This window comes from Catharus ustulatus, chromosome 3 (assembly GCF_009819885.2).
Source record: "Catharus ustulatus isolate bCatUst1 chromosome 3, bCatUst1.pri.v2, whole genome shotgun sequence".
Classification (NCBI taxonomy): Eukaryota; Metazoa; Chordata; class Aves; order Passeriformes; family Turdidae; genus Catharus; species Catharus ustulatus.
Genome location: NC_046223.1, coordinates 39,260,896 through 39,279,800, shown reverse-complemented (window position 1 = coordinate 39,279,800; position 18,905 = coordinate 39,260,896). Strand labels below are relative to the sequence as shown.

Genomic DNA, 18,905 nt, shown 5'->3' with positions numbered 1-18,905 from the left:
CAAGAGAATGATTTGCTTACTCAAGTGCAGACCCCTAGTGCATGTCTGTACTGCTAAATACCAGAGGGCCAAGGGCTGATCCCCAATCCCAAGCCACATGGAAATGACTGACAGATGTCCTGTGCAGAGCTGTGTAACCTGGTGCTTCCTCATAGCCAGCTTGGGTTACTTGTGGAGCTGAAATCCAACTATTGTACATCTGCAGTGAAAGTACTTTTTATCCTAGCACTAAGATGGCATGGAAAAGGGTTATTCATATCCCAGTATTTCCTGCGTGGGGCCCAGGAAGTTTCAGAAGAGCTCACTGAACTACATGAAGTACAATGAAGGGGGGTAAAACTTGCTGAATAGCTGAGCTTTTTGGGATAAACAGTGCCTATCTTTGTGACCTGTGTCCATAGGGTTCTCAAGAACTCTAAGTATTTCTGGACTGCAGGAAAAGTTGTCTGTTCCTGAGAATTTGCTATGTTTTTGTTACATTCTCAATTAAACAAAAGCAGAACAACCATCCAGGGGAAAAAAAAAAAGAAAAAGCAAAATGTAAGAAATTTATTGTCTCATCATGTCAAAATATTGATACACATTTCTATGATAACACTAAATTTTTGAGAACACATCCATATATTAAATTCTGGTTCTTTCAGAATTTAGATTTTTTTTAAAGCCATAACAGCCTCACATGCACTTTTGTGTCCTACTAGATATTTGTAAGTGATATGAAAACCCAAGATGCTATTGTACTATTTTATTTTTTGTATGGCAAATCCTGCCAGTCGTTAAAATAGAAAATTGAGTGGATGAAATAATTTTACAATTAAAGCTAGGTGTTTATTTTTTGATTTGGTCTTTTACCAGTTGCAAGGATGGTCAAATGTAAGTTTTGACCATCGGAAAGAGCAAGATCATACAGTGAAAACATTTATCTGTTATGAAAAGGTTATTGCAAAATCTTGGGGTACTTAAAAAATCTCCACTCAGTTGTTTTTTTTCTTTGTTTTAGTTTCTAATTCTTTTCTCCAACCTAACATTCTTGTAATATTTGCATGTAATTCCAAGAAATTACATAAATAACCTTAATCTTTTTACTTCAGTTAAATATTTGTGATTGTACTGGCAATTACTTTCTAATACGCTTATGCAGTTGAAAAGTAGCACTCTGCAGTTTAGAGTATTTTGTGAAACCTGCCTTCATCCTTCTGTAGCATTCATGTGAAAAAGAGGATTAACTGTATTTGGTACATTAGCTATTACTTTGTATTAGCTTCACTTAGTAAAAAAAAGAAATTTGTGTCTGTTCTTCAAGGTAGATTTTTCTTTCTTTTTTGTTTTTTTTTTTTTCTGAAAAAAACCCCAAACCAACAAGAAGACACCAAACAGGAAAAGATGACAATGAGGTAGTATTTGCATTTTTCTTAAATATTTTTGCTTGCAGCAATATACACCATGATTCTAGGTGTTTCCATCGATTTATCATTTACAGTTCGTCCGCCACAGGCAAAGTAATTAAGTTCCAAGATTCTTGGCACAGCATTTGTATGGTTTTAGCAAGGTTTGCAAAGCTCCTAAAAATCTTACAGAAAGCAGCAATGCACTCTGCTTTATAGAAAAAATATGAAGTGAAAGCAGTATTAGTCTATTTTCAGTCTCTATTATTAAGTTTACATTAGATACACTTAGTTGGTCTTAGGTTTATATTTTATATAAATATTTTTATGCAGATCTGACCACTAGAGTGAAATAGTTGAAAGCCAAACACTCTTTTAGGGCTATGTTAACTCCATAGGCATTGTTCCATGTAGTGTAATGCCTTCCAATGTGTTCTGCTTATCTACAGCAGAGTTAGTGTGAATTGGCAGGCTTTATGCATTTTTTTTTTTTCTATAGCATTCAAGGTGATGGGTTACTCTTCTACTATTCTATGTCTTTGAAGAAGCTTTAATAGGTTGAGCAAATGGCTGGAAGTTGAAACAAATACTAAAACTGTGCAATCCTCGAGGGAATATCTGATTTGTCAACTGTTTCCAGTAGAAATAACATCAAAAGGGGTTAGGAGTACTCCAGGGTACCCATAAATCAGGCTCAGGAATAACAGCACTTTTAAGCAGTGTAAAAATAAAATGTGTAGAACAGAAATGCCTTGCGTCATCTTTCACGGACTTGGTAGGGTACAATTCCTAAAGGCACCATTATTTTTAGCTTTCAGCAGATACAGATAAATGTAAAAGATATATAGGACATACTGTCACTTAATAGGTAGAAAGAATTCTCCACAAGGAGAAGTACTTGGTGTTTTGTTATCAAATTTTTTTTTTTCTAATCTGATAAATCAGTGATTCATAGTATTGAACAAAGAAATGTTTTGCGTTGTTTAAACAATGGAGCTTTTTATGTTTTTCTGCTTTTTGGACTTTCTAATACTGGAGTTGGAAGTCAGAATTTCTGCTAGTGGTGATAGTGTATATGCTAGTTACTTCTCAAGGGTAACTTTGTCATAGTTCTTTTCAGGCAAATCAAATCTGTGACCACATTTGATTCCTTGGGCAGGAGAGTAATGGAGAAGGTCACCACTGAGAGGGGGGAAAAAAGTTAATGTAGTATAGGAAGTCCTGTTGGAAATTGAGTGGGCAGCTCTCTTCTCCTTCAGACAGTAAACAATGAATGGCTGCATTATTGGGAATAACAGTGTGTTAATCTGGTTTGTGTGAAATTACTTTGGACCTCCTAAACTTCTGAGTAACACCTAATAAGCCATCTTTTTCATTCCTTTTTTTTTTCTCCAAGGTCAAAGTAAGATTTTTTTCCCTCCAGCAGTAGTTTGTGACATTCTCCTATCACTCCTCCTTGCTCGCTTCCTCTATTGTAGATTCAGAACTGAGACAAATGAGTTGTTGTTTGTTTGGTTTTTTATGGGGTAGTGTTCGTAATTGGTATGGGCTGGAATAGTTTACTTCTCAATAAATACATATGTGAATTATTTTCTCTTGTGGCTTTTACCAGTGGATTTCATATGCCAAAAGAAGACTATCTCCCCAAGTTTATTATGGGGATTAGGTTTTTCTAATTTCATATTTTGAATGTTGATCTTTATTATCTTATAGTTGACATAGGTGTGCCATGTTCTTTATTGACCTACATGTTGTACTGTGTTGTGCATTAATGTTGTATATTGCTTTGAAGTAAAATATTTCTTCAATTACAGTTTAAATATTGTTGAGACATACCTGAATAATTTGCCTTGTCTTTCTTCTTTTAAAAGATATATTTTATTATTGCAGTCTGGATTTAAAACAAAAAAAAAATAAAGTGGAGTTTCAGAGGAGGAATATAGCAGTGACTATGACAAGAAATAGATGAGGTACCAGGTCAGCCACGGTACTTAAATAATTCCAGAATTTTTAGTTGATTATTTGAATCCAGTGTTACAACTGAAGAGACAATTTGCAAAATTGATAGAGAGCTACCAAGAAGCTCAATTGGTTGAGCAGGTGCTAATGTCAGTGTTGTGGGTTTGATCCCTTTACAGGCCATTTGTGTAAAAGTTGAACTTGATTTTTGTAAGTCCCTTTTGACTCAGAATATTCCGTGATTTGTTTGAGAACTGTTAACATTAGTTAACATAGTGAAGAAGCTGTAGGACAAATTTGATTCAAGTAAATTCTGCTGTTATTTAAAGAGAGTTTTTCCAGGGATCTTCTCTTGTTTTCTGAGATGAAAAGGATGAAAATCATGTCCATTACAAGACATTACCCATGTGATGTTTTCAGAAGAGTAAATAGCACCTTACTCTAGACTTATAATTGCTATTTCTCTTTGTTTCTGGGACATAGGATCCTAAATTTACCCCTTGGGCCATTATAATCCAAACAAGTAATTAAATTTATATTTAGCTATTCTTTTTTGAAGTCATTTCCCCCCTCTGTAACCTGTCTTGATAATGTAGTCTCTGCTCCAAACCTCTGTTAAATACTGTTGTCTTTATGTACCTTGAGTAGTTCAAAGAGGGGTGGAAAAAGATTTTGATAAGAATTACAGTAATTTCATGACCATAAGGCGCACCGGACTATGAGGCGCACCCCCGGAAGTCGGCAAAATTCGCAACTTTGTAGATCACATAAGGCGCACTGGACTATAAGGCGCATTTTTTTTTTTGCAGCGAGGCTCCGCCCCCAGCTCCCCCCACACAGTTGCTGACCAAGGCTCCGCCTCAACCTGGCAGCCATGAGCCCCCGGGGCCCGCCTGTACCCGGCAGGGGCGGTGCCGCGGGCCCCCGGGCCCACCCCCACCTGGCTGCTGTGGCACTGCCAGCTCCCCTCACGGCTCGCACTTCCGGGGTGACAAATGTCGCAACTTTGTATATCATATAAGGTGCACCGGACTATAAGGTGCACTTCCGGTTTCGGGGGAAAATTTTAGTCAAAAGGGTGTGCCTTATAGTCGTGAAATTACTGTAAGTCTATTTTGTCTGAGCACTATGACCATCAGGGACAACGTCTACTGCCTTATTCCCTAATGCTCCTTAAATTAATGAGATTTCTTCAGAATCACTGATTTAAAGCAGGAAATTAGATATAAAACAAAGAACTCTTATGAAAAGATTTAGAGCTTTTGCTTTTCCTTTTTCCCCAATGAGGTAACTTATAGAATACTCTTGTTACAGGTGTAATATTTGAGTTCTGATACAAGCAAAACCATGCAGATAAAACCTTTTGTTGAGAATTCTGGTGATCTTTTGAAATGTGAACCAAGTCTGATAGTGCCAATAATTGACCTTCATTTCCTCTGAGGTGCACACTGTGGATTTCAGACTCAAAGACTTGTACCATAGGCTACTGGAAGATCTGCCTTGTGTATGAAATCCAGTTACCTTTATCTTTCTCTTGAATTATAATCACTAGAATACAGCAACCCGCTATGGCAGTGGCAGGACAGCAGTGCAGCTCTTACTGCTCTGCCTCTGAATCTAAGATCTGTACTGCAGCTGCATCTCAGTGAGACAACTTCCAGCTTCAACACGTCTGGGAACAGATGAGTGCATTGGCAAAGCTGTTGCACTGTCACACTGGATATATCCTTTGCCAGCAGGAGACCAGTGAGGAGGATTTTATCCAACCTCATCTCCTGTGCTGGACATCAATCATTAATTTCTCTTCATCTGGGAGAATAAAGCCTGTCTACCTTTCCTTCTTTATGACACTGAGGGTTTTTTCTGTTATTCCTTTACTTGGCATATATGTTAGCATACAGTTGACAGAAAGGACAAATGGAAAGGAATTTATTGACTGCCTGCTGATTTTTACTTTTTTTTTTTTTTGCAATTTACCCACGTTTTGAACATAAATATAATGGTGTGTTGTATGCCTGAGTTTTTGAAACAGCCATGAATTGAGAATTTTTGTTACAAGTGAATTTCATTTTTGATTTGAATTGATTTCAATAATGTGCATCTCCTGATACTCATGGGATAAAATAAATGTCCTTAATTTCATTTTGCATTTGACATTTCACCTTAAGCCTGCAGAATCCAGAATATTATCAATACGATCTTATATTACATGTTGTATGTTATCTGCCATTCAAATTTATGGCATGATTAATACAGTGAGCTGTTTTTGTAGATTTCTTCACTTATGTATTTTATTCATGTTGCAAGACACAAAGACTTAAAAGTTTAAATGGTTTTGGATGAATCAGTAGTTTTAGTGTTTCAGGTATCCAGGTGTAACATACCCAATATTTCATAAACCTCATTTCCAAAATATTCTGAAGAAACCTGAGTATGAATACTTGCATATAATCAATGAAAAATGATAGCTAATGAATGTAATTTTGTTCAAGTATTGTAAATTTAAATGATGAAGTTAAAATTTATTTGCAATCTCCAAGAAAAGCAGAGTAGCAAATGTTTTTAAGACATTGTCCAAAGAGAATCTTTTGGAACTTGCAAGCCCACAGTATGCCTTTTCTTCCATTGATGTTTGCAGGTTCAGGTGTCTGGGACCTTCTTCTCTTTCTTTTTAGAATTCCTTAACATGACAGACAAAACATTTTCATCTCTGGTTAGTTTTGCTCCAGGAAAGGTTAGTAGTAGCTGAATATTTTCACCATCTGATAGTGGTGTAGTGACCTATGGAAATTGTTACTGGAGGTCACAATCCAGTTGTTTTGGAGAGATATCTCTGTTGCAAAGGCACCATCACAGGTGATCACAGTAATTAGCAAGCCTCCTCCTCTCAGCAGAGACCTGAGGTCTGAAGGAACAAGGTGAACAAATTGCAGAGGTGTTTCTTTCTAACCTCAACTGAGGCATTAAAGGAATGGCTTGGGGAGGAGCTGTTGCTCTCTGAGCAGCCAGTGGTTTGGCTCATCTTGCCCTTGAGTAAGGGGAAGGAAGGGAAAGCGTTTGTGAAAGATGTGGTTGGCTTTTACAGCATAGAGAAACAAGAGTGAAAATATCCAAGAGAATGAAGCTTCCCAGCAGCAAAAACCTAAATATGCACACGACAGACTAATTTCATTTGCAGGAATTTAGGAAAAAATTGAATAGTGGTATTGGGCAAATGTACCAGGACATAATTTCTGAAATCAAATACATGAAGGACTATTCATAAGATAAAGAAACTGTCATAATATGTAGAGAACTTTAAGAAATGTTACTTGGTACTTCATAAAGTCACTTAATTATCTAATATGGAAGTGTCTGTTGTCCTGGATAATTTCTTGGAAAGCCATTCAGTTCCTCAGTCAAATAGGAATTTTTATCAGATTTCAAAAACATGTAATTCAAGTAAACATTTTGATGGAATTTGATGGCAAGTGTTTACACATTGTTTTCAACAGATATCTGGGGCAAGGTACTACTCTCAAATTGTATAGTCATATTTTTGATTTATATCACATTCAGGGGCATATGGGTACAAAATTTTGGGAAAACAAGGGAGGGATTGAGGAATTATGTTAACTTGTGTACATATAATAAATAGGGACACCTACTGCTATATTTCTCTCTAAACCATGGTGTAGAATGAATTGTCATAGCAGTGTACTTACTGACAACGGTATAAGGAAAATATTTCACACATCTTCTATTGACAGTTTGCACTGAGAATACGAAGCTCTTGGCACATTACATTTGATGGAATATAATGGAATTTATTAGAATATATAATGGAATTTATTAGAATTATTTTTTTTTGCTTTTTAACTTAGCAACTCATAATCATTGATAGTTCTCTTCCCTCTTCTTAATTCTTTGGCTGTTAAAGGTTGCTTCTGAAGACAATATTAGAAAGACTCTGTTGTTATTTGGTTCTGTAAGAGAAACCAGTAGGGTTCTAAATTTTTTTAGATCTTCAGAGAAATTCGTTCATCCTCCTGATGAATGTATTTGTATAAAGCTTCATTTAGTAAACTTAACTATTTGTTTACTTTAAAACATAGCAATTTTGAAATAGTAAATTATTACAATAACTGTATAATTGTTGTGTAATGATAAATTACAGTAATTTTTTTTACTTTGAATTGTTCTATGATGCCCTAAGTTCTTTATCAACTAAGTTGCTAGCAAAATTAAAATTTCCTTATAAAGGAAAATCCAAGGTAGGCTCAGGCAAGTGCATAGAAAGTAAATTCAGTCCCATAAGTGAAAACAGACAAAAGTCAAGTTAAATTGTTGATACATAACTTTTATGAGTTTGGTGCAAAAAGATAGTGATTTGCAGTGTGGTTTGAAAATGACAAGAATTGCATCATAATCAAAGTCAATCAAAATCTGTTAAGTCTGTCAATATCTGTGACATGTTAAGGGAGCTGTGTGCAAACATTTGAAAATGGTTGAAAATGTACACACTCAAGGGAATAATAATTTTCCCAGTACAGGTTTTTAAATGCTAGTGATAGTGCACTGGTATGTTAATGTTAGAATACTACAAGAAAAATGGCACTATAAAAACACATTTTTGTTTTGTTAGAAACCTGTGCTAAGACTTGCATTTTCACTTATTATGTTTGTTTTAGTTTATGTTAAAGTAATTCCATATCACTGTGCATTGAAATGAAGTACACAGGATGAATACAAGTGCATTCGTCCATCAAAAGTGATTGAATTTCTTTTCTTAATATTTCTCCAATTACACTGACATAAGTTTCTCTTGCCAAAGAAATAAGTGTTACAGCTGATCTCTACAGATTAACTGTGACTTCTGTTGGACATGCTCCTTAAAGAGTTCAGTGGTAGTGAGTAAAATGTGAGAGAAAATGCATGTTGCTGGATAGCAAGATAAGGGAAAAATGATAGTTACTCTACTGAATATATGAGTTAGCATAAGTGTTGCTTTTCTGGGCAGACGTTTCAGAGGTTTTCTACCAGAGGAAACTTTTACAAAACCCTCCTCTCAGTCACTTTCCATTTTTTTTCTCTTTAAGTGTGTGTACTCCTACATATTTACTAAGTAAAATGGAATTTTAGTTAATATTTTGTACATATCTATACATAACACATATATACATTCTTGTGTATATATACTTGTTACCTTCTTTGTCTTTCTTCTCTGTAAGCAGTCTTCAGTTATTTGAAGTGCATTACATCTATAATTTTTTTCCCCCTATGCTATTCTTACTTCACTTTACACAGGAGACAAATCTTCCCATATTTCTGGTGAAAGTAGGAACCAGACAGTGCTCTTTTGGCATGCAAATTCCATTTGCATTTTAAAAATTACTCATTCTTTTTGTTTTGTTGGAAGCAACAAAGAGAACAGTCATACCACTTCCCATAAGGTATGTTCTCTGTAACCACTAAAGGCAGTGTCAGCCAAACAGCTGCCAAGAAAACCAGGAGCAGCCCACTGATGTGCACAGTGCAGGAACAATGACTGCACTCAGATGTCACCTCTGTGGATCTGTCCAGCCTCTTTGGAAACAGGCTGACAATGCTGATGTCAGTCTTGAACTGTACTTATGAGCAGGACTATGCCTTTCCTCCCTGTGGATTCTCTAACCTTGCTGGAGTTTATTGGATTTCCTGACAAAAAAAAGTTATATTTATTCTCATTTGTTATATGTACCTCAAAAGGTGTCAGAGCATGTCCTGATCAGAAAGCAGGTGGTGAGAGTGATGCTGCAATATGGTTCAGTCTGGTTATATACATATAAAATAGCTTCAGAAAGCCATTCATTCAGTTCAATGCAGTTAAATTTTGTAATTTAATTTTGTTTTTAAAATAAAATGCTAAAACGAGAGAGAAAAAGCATTTTAAAGACCCTCATAATTGAGATTTTGAGAAATAGCTCATTTTCTCTCTTGTCCTTCAAATATATCCATAATTTCTGGCAAAATAGCCATTATTGTTTTGTGGGGACACATTTATGCATGTATCTGCTAAAGTAATTTTAATTAAAAAGACACTTCTCCCACCTTGACCCTTTAGACTTTGATTATGCAAACAATTTTGTGAGTTTGTGTATTTCTTTTGTGATATAAGTGTTTGCAGGTTAAGTCTTATGTGCTGCATAACTGCAGATAATTTTTCACATAAATAGAACGATGACTTTTCCAGAAATAAGTATCATCTACGAATGCACAGCTTGTCCCTCTTTCATTCAGCTGTGACCTTGAAAACTGATTAGCAAAATTGTACTCTAAGGGATGCAAGGCTTCACATAAAGCAAGTGAAGCATATTCAGACCCTTGAGGGGTGCTTAGAGTATCTCATAGACTCTAATGGTAATTCCTCTCTTTTAAAGCTCTTAGGTGATTCTGGCTTGAGGCAATTCGTAGTACTTTTCTCTTTATTTAATTTTTGTGCCACAGATTATATGAATTATCTTATTACAACCTCTGTTTCATGTTTTAAAGACAAGGTGCTCGGTATGTCTGGTGCTAAATGTCTTCTTCAGCTACTCGGATGTTTTGGGTTGCTTTATTGATTTTACATGGCATAAATTTTGGCACAGTAAGAAGATGAAAAGTTAAGTAGAGTTACAATTGCCTAAACCTGAAAACAAAGTGGTGCTTGTGAAAAGCATGTGGAGTGCCCTGCATTTAGGACCTCATTTCCTTCAACAGTAAGAAGGACTATTTGAAAATACGCCATTTGCTGCTTTCCAAAAAGTAGTACATTTATTGTTATTTAGTAACATTGGCAAGCTATGAAAACTTGATTTAAAAATTAATTTATTCATTAATTAGAGGATTGTAAATTATTGTACTTTTAACTTTCTAGCTCTCTCTATATTTGAATTATATTTTGGTTAATGAAACACCACCTTCTGGAAGTCAGAATTGAGAAATAAAATGCAATTTAAAGCATTCTACACATCTCTCTCAATCTTGTTGCCAATTTTTTTATCTTCAAAACCAAATTTACGTTACATAAACAGAGATGTAAGGTATTATTTTAATAAGTCATTAAAGTAGCAGAAAGCATTAGAAGAATTTTTACTAGTGATAAAATAAACAGAAGGCAAGACTGAATAGTGGCTGGTCTTAAACATCTGTAATGTGCCAAGGTAAGAAGTATAAAGCATAGCATTCCCTGCACCTCTACTTTTTGTGTTCCTTGTTAAAAAATCTGGCTGCCAAAAATGGAGACATTTTTGTTGAGTTTTTTTGTCTCTCAGACTTCAGGTATTCCAGCTATAAAGAATGGATAGAATATACAGACTTTAGTTGACAACTTGGCAACTTCTACTCTGGCTGTAGTGCATTTCCCTATCCAGGACAAAGAAATTGAATCTCCTGAGAAATTTTTTTTCTGTTCTTCTCTGATATCTTTCAATTAATAAAATGTCTTGTTTATAATAGAAAGGAATAAAATTATTTCTGTAGAGGTGTCCTTATTGTGTTGATAGGATCTCTATGGTGGTTTGAGTTCTGCAGAACATTTAGAACCAAGCTGTGACCTCATCTCAGTAAGTAGTTAAACCTGTGTTTAGCTTGCTGCATCTGAATAATCCCATCAAAACCAACAGGATATAAATGCAGGTGTATGTGCTTTGCTTGGTCAGAGCCTAGACTCATCCAATCTAATGATCCTGCACTTTGAGTGACAACCTCAAATCCAAGAAGTAGTCATGGAATGTCTTTAATGAGTCTCTCAGTGTGAGGTAGGATTTTCAACACAGGAAGCAGATCTAATAGTGACTATTCGGGGGGATTTATTTTTATTTTTTTGAGAATAAGACAGTTTTGGAAATGGCTGCTGCCATGAGAATGAATTTCACTAGAAAGAACTCTTTTCTTAACCCTTTGCTGTATTTTCTGATTATCTGAGCTAATCTGTATGCATATGAAAAATGTATTTTATATGATTTATCTTCTACTTTACTGGGTATCACAGTGCCTCGTAATGACCCCCTGTTTTCAGAGAGATATTTATGGTTTTGATCATACTGTTTCAGAGCTTTCTGTTTTCTAGAAAATACATTATGCATATTTGCAGTTCAGTTGGTATTTACCTAAGAGTTAAAGCATTAATGCTAGTACTAAAACATGTTAAAAATATTTCTGATGAAAGTGATTATTTTTCTCAGCATATTGAACAATATTCTTGGCCTTTCAAAATTTTACAGAAAAGTGAGCATTCCTTTGGATTCTAGTTGCTGATCAAGAAATAGAATACTATTACTCTTTGTATGTGTTCCTTTCGGGTTTTTTTTGCTCTTTTCCAAATGTATGAATATTATTTCTTCTTTTTCTACAAGATTCATAAGATTGTATTAAGCACCTAAGGAAGTCAGAAGAATATTCTTTGAATTCTTTTCTTCCCTTATCTCTTTCCTTCTACCTACTGTGTTTAATAAATTCTGCAAAGAATATTTTTTTTTTAGTTGAAGGGAAAAAGGAAAGGGGAAGAAAAAAGAGAATGAAGGCTTTACATTAGATCTACCAAGAATGGTCAAGAGGTCATTTTTTTATACCAGCAAGCATTTTTACTTCATTTTTTCATTTTAAAAGAAAATTGTTTTCTAATTATTTTAAACAAGCAATACACAGTCATGTAGTTGAATTTTACTATAAGAAGTTTTTTTCTTTTTTTTAATTCAGTATGAAGCAGATTGGGCAGTAGTGCATTGACCTCAGTTTTAAGTACTAATGTTAAGTAATAGTTTTTGACACTTGGGCAGAGTATTCCATTTAAATGACTATCTTTAAAATTTTTTTCCACTTAGGATTTACTGATCTCTCTCTTATTATTTTCCATATGCCAGAGTGAAAAACATGCTACAGGTAAAAAGGCTTATTTTCAGAATTGGGTTTCTTTTTTACATTCAGTTGAATCTTTAACTTTGCATTGCCATTTTATTTATTTTTAGTATGTCTTTTCCTACTGTGCATATAATCATATGCCAATGAAAGAATGATTTTATAAAACTGTGAATACTCAAGTTCTAGAACAGGGTATTATTTAAACATATGCTTGACTTTGAACATGTGAGTTGTGGCTAAATATACCAACAAAAGAATGCTTATTCTCATTAGCTCTTTTTTTTTTTTTTTTTTTTCAGTTATCCCTTACAAATTTTTTCTTTAATAGCTTGTCTTGTCAAGGTTAGGTCACAATATCTAGATTTAGAGAGCCATGAACAAATGTACATAGATACTCTAAGAGGAGGTATGCAAAATCTTAGTGGGGTTAACTGTCTCCAGGTGGATAAGTTTCAAGACCTGAGGCAGATGAAGAATTACCTTTTCAGTGGTAATAAAGAAGCTTAAAATACAAAACTGTTTTGGGAACTAAAAATTGGAACCTTCCTTCCTTGTTCGGTTATTGGACATTCTCTTGTTGAAGTTTCTATTTTTTAAAAAATTACTCTTTGTCTCTATAACCTATCATGTTTATTTGGTATTTAAACTTACTTTGCTACTTTAATGGCACTGTACTTTTCTTAAGTTTTAATTAGAGTGGGTTTACAGTGCAAGTTATTAGAATAAGCATGAAGTCAATCATTCATAGGAACAAATGGTTATTTAGCTAACAGCAGAAACCAGAGAAGCAAGAACTTAACCTAAGCTCAGTTGCCTGTAAGTGAAATATTCTGTATATTTTAAAACACAGCCTACTTTGTGCCTTGGATTTCTGAAAGGCTGCCTGTGTAACTGGCAATGCAATAGCTGCCTGTGGAAATGAAATTAAATTAATGAAGACTTTGCAAACTCAGACCTATACTAACATTTTTTGAGTGTTCATTGCTTGTCAGAGAACAAAATATAGGTGCCACAACAACAAAAATTTTAAAAAATTCAGCAGTGCTGAAGAGCACAAATATGTGGAACCACTGCACCTGTATGAGGTTTCTTCAGATACCTTGTTATTGCTTGTGAAAATTGAGTCATGCAGCGATGATGTGTTGAATACTGTGAGGTGGAATGAGTACCTTTTGCACATGTTACAGGTTGTCATATACTGGGGCTTGACTGACCCTCTAAACATCCCAAACTTTTTATTGCAGAATGTTGTGCACTCAAGTTTGGGTCTGATTATGCCAGCTTCTTCCCCCATGTGCTGAAAGAAATATTGGAAGGCTTGCTTGCTTGCTGCCTTCTAGATTTGACTTCCAGCACAGCAAAGTGAGGAAGCCTTTTTCTTAACTGTGCATCCTTGATAAATTATAATTTCCTGTGCAGAACAGCTTCTTGTTTTTCAACATTTTGCAGATGTGAGAAGTTTTTCTGTATGGTTGCAGTCATTATGTTGTTGTTTTTCATTTATGCAACTTTGCTGTTTTGCTCAGCTAGTGGGGTTAGCATAAAATTGGCAGGACTTCACTGAATCAGCTAACGTAGGTTAGCAAGCTGGTTGCTTGCAAATTTTTGGAAGAGGCAAGCAGCCAGCAAGGGTTTTTAGACAGCCAAGATTATGGTATACATTCAGGTTCCAGAAAAATGCTAGATTTTCAAGTAGGATTTGTCACTTAGAATTATTTCATGGTGAAAATTAATACCTGATCAAAAGTTGTGAAACCAATGGAGCAGATTGCAAATAAGTGTTTTTATCCCTTGCTTTAAAAGATTTAGAGGATCTCTCACCAGTGTGAGACTGGGGATTAAGTAAGACATTCTGGTGAGAATGGTAACTTTTCCCATGGGTGGGATTTTGATTCTAGGTTTGAGACCCCATGCAGAGAATTTATAGGGTTTATTGGTTGGTTTGGTTTTGGTTTTTTCTGTAAAAAGATATTTTCTGTGTTTTGATATGTTTTTACCAGGGAGGATTCAGAAAATATTTGTCTGCAAAACAGGCTGCTTGGACAAAATACAATTTCAGACAAGGAGATAAAAAACAAAACAAAATAGCCAAGACCACCATCCTTATGAATTCCAAGAAAAATAATTTCAAAGATAGTGGAAAGTTGCTTTCAACTATGTTTTTATACACAATTGACAGTTCATGGATTCAACATTGAGCAATCTAAAGAAAAAAAAATTTGGACTTTCTTAATTCAAGTGACATTATTTTCTTTAGACTGCTTCTCTGTTATCAGTTTTTGGATGCTATGTTGCTTTTGTGTGCTTATGGCTTGAGTGTGTTCTCCCTGTCTCTGCCAAGTACCTACCTCTCCAGCTCATTGTACTGTGAAAGTCCTGACTTAATTTCTTCCTAGATTTCCAAGTTTTTCCTTTTTATAAACCACCCCAGAGCTCTAGTGTATTTGTATTTGATTGGCAACCTTCAGTTTTTTTTGTTTGATTTAAAAAGAAACAATTAAAAATTTTTATAGAGTGAAATATTTTATGTGCTGATTTTATGAGTCTAGCTTTATTGTCATAATCTTAAAATAGCAGTGACATGAATTTTCTCTTCTGGGTGAGTTATTAACAGCTTCTGAATTCCTGCCTTCAGAATGATTTTTCTTTTTTTAATTTCTCTTATTCTGGTTTTCTAAATATCTTTTAATGACGCCTTCTAGGTAAAGAGATAATTTCATGGGAACTTCTGAAAACAGAGCTTTGTGGCTGAAGCTTTGCTTGCTTTTTGACCTACATGTATGTTTTGACAATCAAGGTTGTTGGAATACTTTTGCCCTTCAAGAGAGTAAAATAAAGAATTCACAAAGCATACTTTAACCAAATGCCAAAACAGAGATATATTTACCTTGGAATGTAAAGGCTTATTAAATTAAATGCCTAATAATTGAGACAAATATAAAGCTGCAGTTCTCATAGTTGTGAGATGCTGCAACAGTGAAGGTAATGCTTGCCAGGGTACACAACAAAAGCAGAACCGAAGTAGATTGATCTCCTGCAACCATTTGTGTACAGTAATTTCACAACCATAAGGCGCACTGGACTATAAGACGCACTTTTTTTTTTGCAGCAAGGATCCGCCCCCAGCTCCCCCTGCGTGATTGCTGGCCGAGGCCCTGCCTCAACCCGGCAACCATGGGCCCTCGGGCCCACCTGTACCCGATGCCGGCAGCTTTATCCCCCTCTCCTGGGCTGCGCTGCCGCTCTTTTCCCCCACCGCGCAGCCGGCGCCCTGATGCCAGCGGTTTTGCCCCCCTGCCCAGGCTGTGCTGCCACTCTTTCCCACCCCCGCGGGGTCACCGCCCCAATGCTGGCAGGACCGCCCCACAGGGCCACCGTCCCGATGCCGGCGGGCCCGCTCTGGGCCGCCGCTGCCCTGATGCCGGCGGCTTTGGCCCCCCCATCCCGGGCTGCGCCACCGCTCTTTTCCCCCACCCCGCGCGGCCGCTGCCCTGATGCCACTGGGCTCGCCCCAGTCCGGCGCTGGCCCGATGCCGCTGCCGGGCGGGCTCTGCTCGGCTGGGGACTGTTGCAGGCTCACACTTCCGGGGTGGCAAATGTCGCAACTTTGTACATCAGATAAGGCGTACATGACTATAAGGCGCATTTCCGGGTTCGGGGGAAAATTTTATTCAAAAGGGTGCTCCTTATAGTCGTGAAAATACTGTACTTGTTACATTTGTGGAGAGACCATTCTAGTGACCACAATCACAGCCAGCTTGGTGCCAATTAGGGAATTGTGCCACTTGCTTTGTGCTTTTTTATATCCCAAAACTTAGCTTTTCATAATGTCACATATACCAGGTTTAGCAACGTGTGCTCAGAAAAGGAAAATAAAAACCCCAAAGAAAGAAAAACCACTCAAAACCCCTCAAATAACAAAACTGTTCAATTTATCAAGATTACCTTTCCATCTTGAAAGATAATAAGTTTAACAATTTTTTTTTTTATTTTCAGTTTAACTGAAAAGGTCCTGAAGTTTTTTCTAGATTAAAGGACTTTTTAGAACAGGACTTGTAGAACATCCTATTGAAGTTTGTATTCTACATCTTTGTAGGTTTTACCCTGAAGAATTATTTTCCATTTTTACCCTAAATTTTCTGGTACCCCCATTTTACTTAATTGCTTTTTACTAAACAACATGTAATCCCACCATCAGTTGCCTGTAGAAGGATATATTTTGCAGTTGTTGATTCTCAGTGCCTAAACACTAGGCAGGCTTTAGTTTGTTAGTTTGTAATTCTTTATTTCTCTCATTTACTCAACTTCTCTGGACTGGACTGACTTCTTTTTATCTCTTGTCATACTAGACTTTATTTCTCTATTTATTTCTCTTTTTTATCTGCATTTTAGGTGAGCTTACATTGTTTGATTTGAACTAAAAGTAAAATGCTTTGAATTGAGAATTGTATCCCATTTGTGGTTTGTTTACTGTCTGGAGCTCTATTTACCCTGAGCACATGAAAATTATTTCCATGTGAATCTCCTTTTGCATGTAGCATTTGGATTTGTAGCTAAGCTTGCCCAACTGCTAGGCATCAACTTTTAACCAAAAAATATTCATATTTTATTTTTTAGAACCACAAAAATAATTTACATTTCTCCAGTAAATATCTTCTTGGAGACTGTGCAGAGTCTGGATTTTCGTTTTTGATACTTCATTATATGTTTTTATTTTCTGTGTTTGACAGATTTCTTCTGCCCTGTCTTAATTTGAAATTCATTGCGGTGACTAACCATTCATTTGAAAAATTAACTTTGTAACAGACTTAAAGTTACCATAGGTCCTCTCTGAACTGAACTGAGTTCTGTTCTTCACTGCTTCCAGGTTTCTACAAGAATGTTTTGCTAACAGACACTTCTGGGCATTGGATAGCAATTCCGAAAACCCAGTTCTGTGACAATTCTGTATTGGAAGCATGACTAAAAATAGCATAGCTTTTTCAGCCTTTCACTTGGTATTACAAAATTAAAATACAAAGGACTTCATAAACATTGTAATTTTGCAAGTGATGGAGCTGAATGTGTGCACTTTTACTTAGTAGACAGTAGAGAATGGACATAGAGACAAAACTACTATGTATATATTTTTTTTCTACTTTAATTTTTTTTGTACATCCCACAGCAGTACCCCATTCAAAGTATGGGCTCAAAAAATAGTAGAAGCCTTCCAAAATGTTACCACTATCCCCCTGTATTTTACAAGTTAAGTGCCTGACTTTCTTCAGTAATTGATTTCTAACGAAACTATTGTTAGGCTTCTAAAAAATCTGATTTTCTTTCTTATCTTTGATTATTGTAAGGAATGTATTATTCTTATTGTTCTTTTCCATAATACTTTTCAGAAACTTAACAATCACACTTCAGTTCATAGTCAGTCTGTAATCAGTCTGTGATGTGTTGTGTGTGGTGGGAATGTCGCTGACTAAGGATTTTTGCTGCTGCTGGCAGTGTCTGAAGAGAGACCTGTCACTCTGTGCAGCGTTCAAGTTGTTGGACATGTGCATATGGGTAATCCCATAAACACGACACAAAGAGTTTTAGCATAAGGAAAAATGTTCTAGCTTCTCACTGAGGAATCTGACTACTCAGATGTGAGGTGACTCCTCATACATTTTGCGCTATTTTCCAGCTCCATGCAGGATACGGAGAGGTTCTTCAGATGCCAGGTCTATATGAACTGGTCCTGGGCATCATTTTTTGAAAACTAAGCAATTCCCAATTTGCAATGTTTCCAGACTTCGTCACCTTGAGTTCCTTAGAGCCCTGTTTCTAGGAAGGAATGTATCCATGCTGCAAATGCTGTATTACAGAAATTTCAGTTTATGGTTACAGTCCTTTGTTTCCTGTTGTTTTGGTCTTGTACTTTTGATCAGTCAGCCAACCAACATAGAAGATATGTTTGTGAAAAAGTATAGCACAAGCAGCTCAGATATTCTTCATGTAAACAAACTAGTGACTGAGGTAGAGGATGTGTGTACTGTAAAAGGCAATGTACTTGTAGCAGAGATGAAATTCAGAAATTTTTGGACACTGTTGCCTGTTTCAGCAGCAGCCTACAGAAGGCATGAGGAACAGTTGGACAGTGAGTATTCATTTGCTGAGGCAAAAGCAGGTTTCAACAAACATTACTTTGATGGTGCCACAGGCAATGGTGTATCAACTAGATAATTTCATTTTCAATAGGTAGGAACATTTTTAAAATAAACTGGTGTAGCATTTTATTTTGGGAAGTGTTGAAAACATTCCTCACTGAAGAAGAAATTTCTGCTTCAAATTTTTTTCTGAACAGCTCACAAAGGCACACTTCACACTCAGTGTGAAAGGTCATACCTCTCCATTTTATGGTAGGGATTTTCATGGACAGACGAGGAAAGTCAGCCTGCCTCATCCTCTGTAAAAGATGAATTGCTTATTCAGAGAAGAAACATTCTAAAATGTGCCTAAATGCCATTTTCTTTGTATTAGTAAAATATTAGGGAAATGTATGGATATGCAGAATTAGGGTCTCTTCTGCTGTGAAAGATGGGGTCTTGTGGGACATCTTGCCTTCATAGGCAAAGCACTGGAGAGGAGGCAGTGCCAATGAGCTTGCTTTTTCTTTGCTTTACTCTTCTAATAGGAAGAGCAAAATGGGGAGACAAGTGGCCTTATCTGTGT

At 36.1% G+C, this 18,905-nt stretch overlaps 1 protein-coding gene across 2 annotated transcripts in view; it reads left to right on the top strand.

Annotated features, from left to right (window-relative positions):
- Positions 1-18,905, top strand: part of PRKN (parkin RBR E3 ubiquitin protein ligase) — a 702,734-nt gene that overhangs the window by 353,294 nt on the left and 330,535 nt on the right. The gene's annotated exons all lie outside the window — the stretch shown is intronic.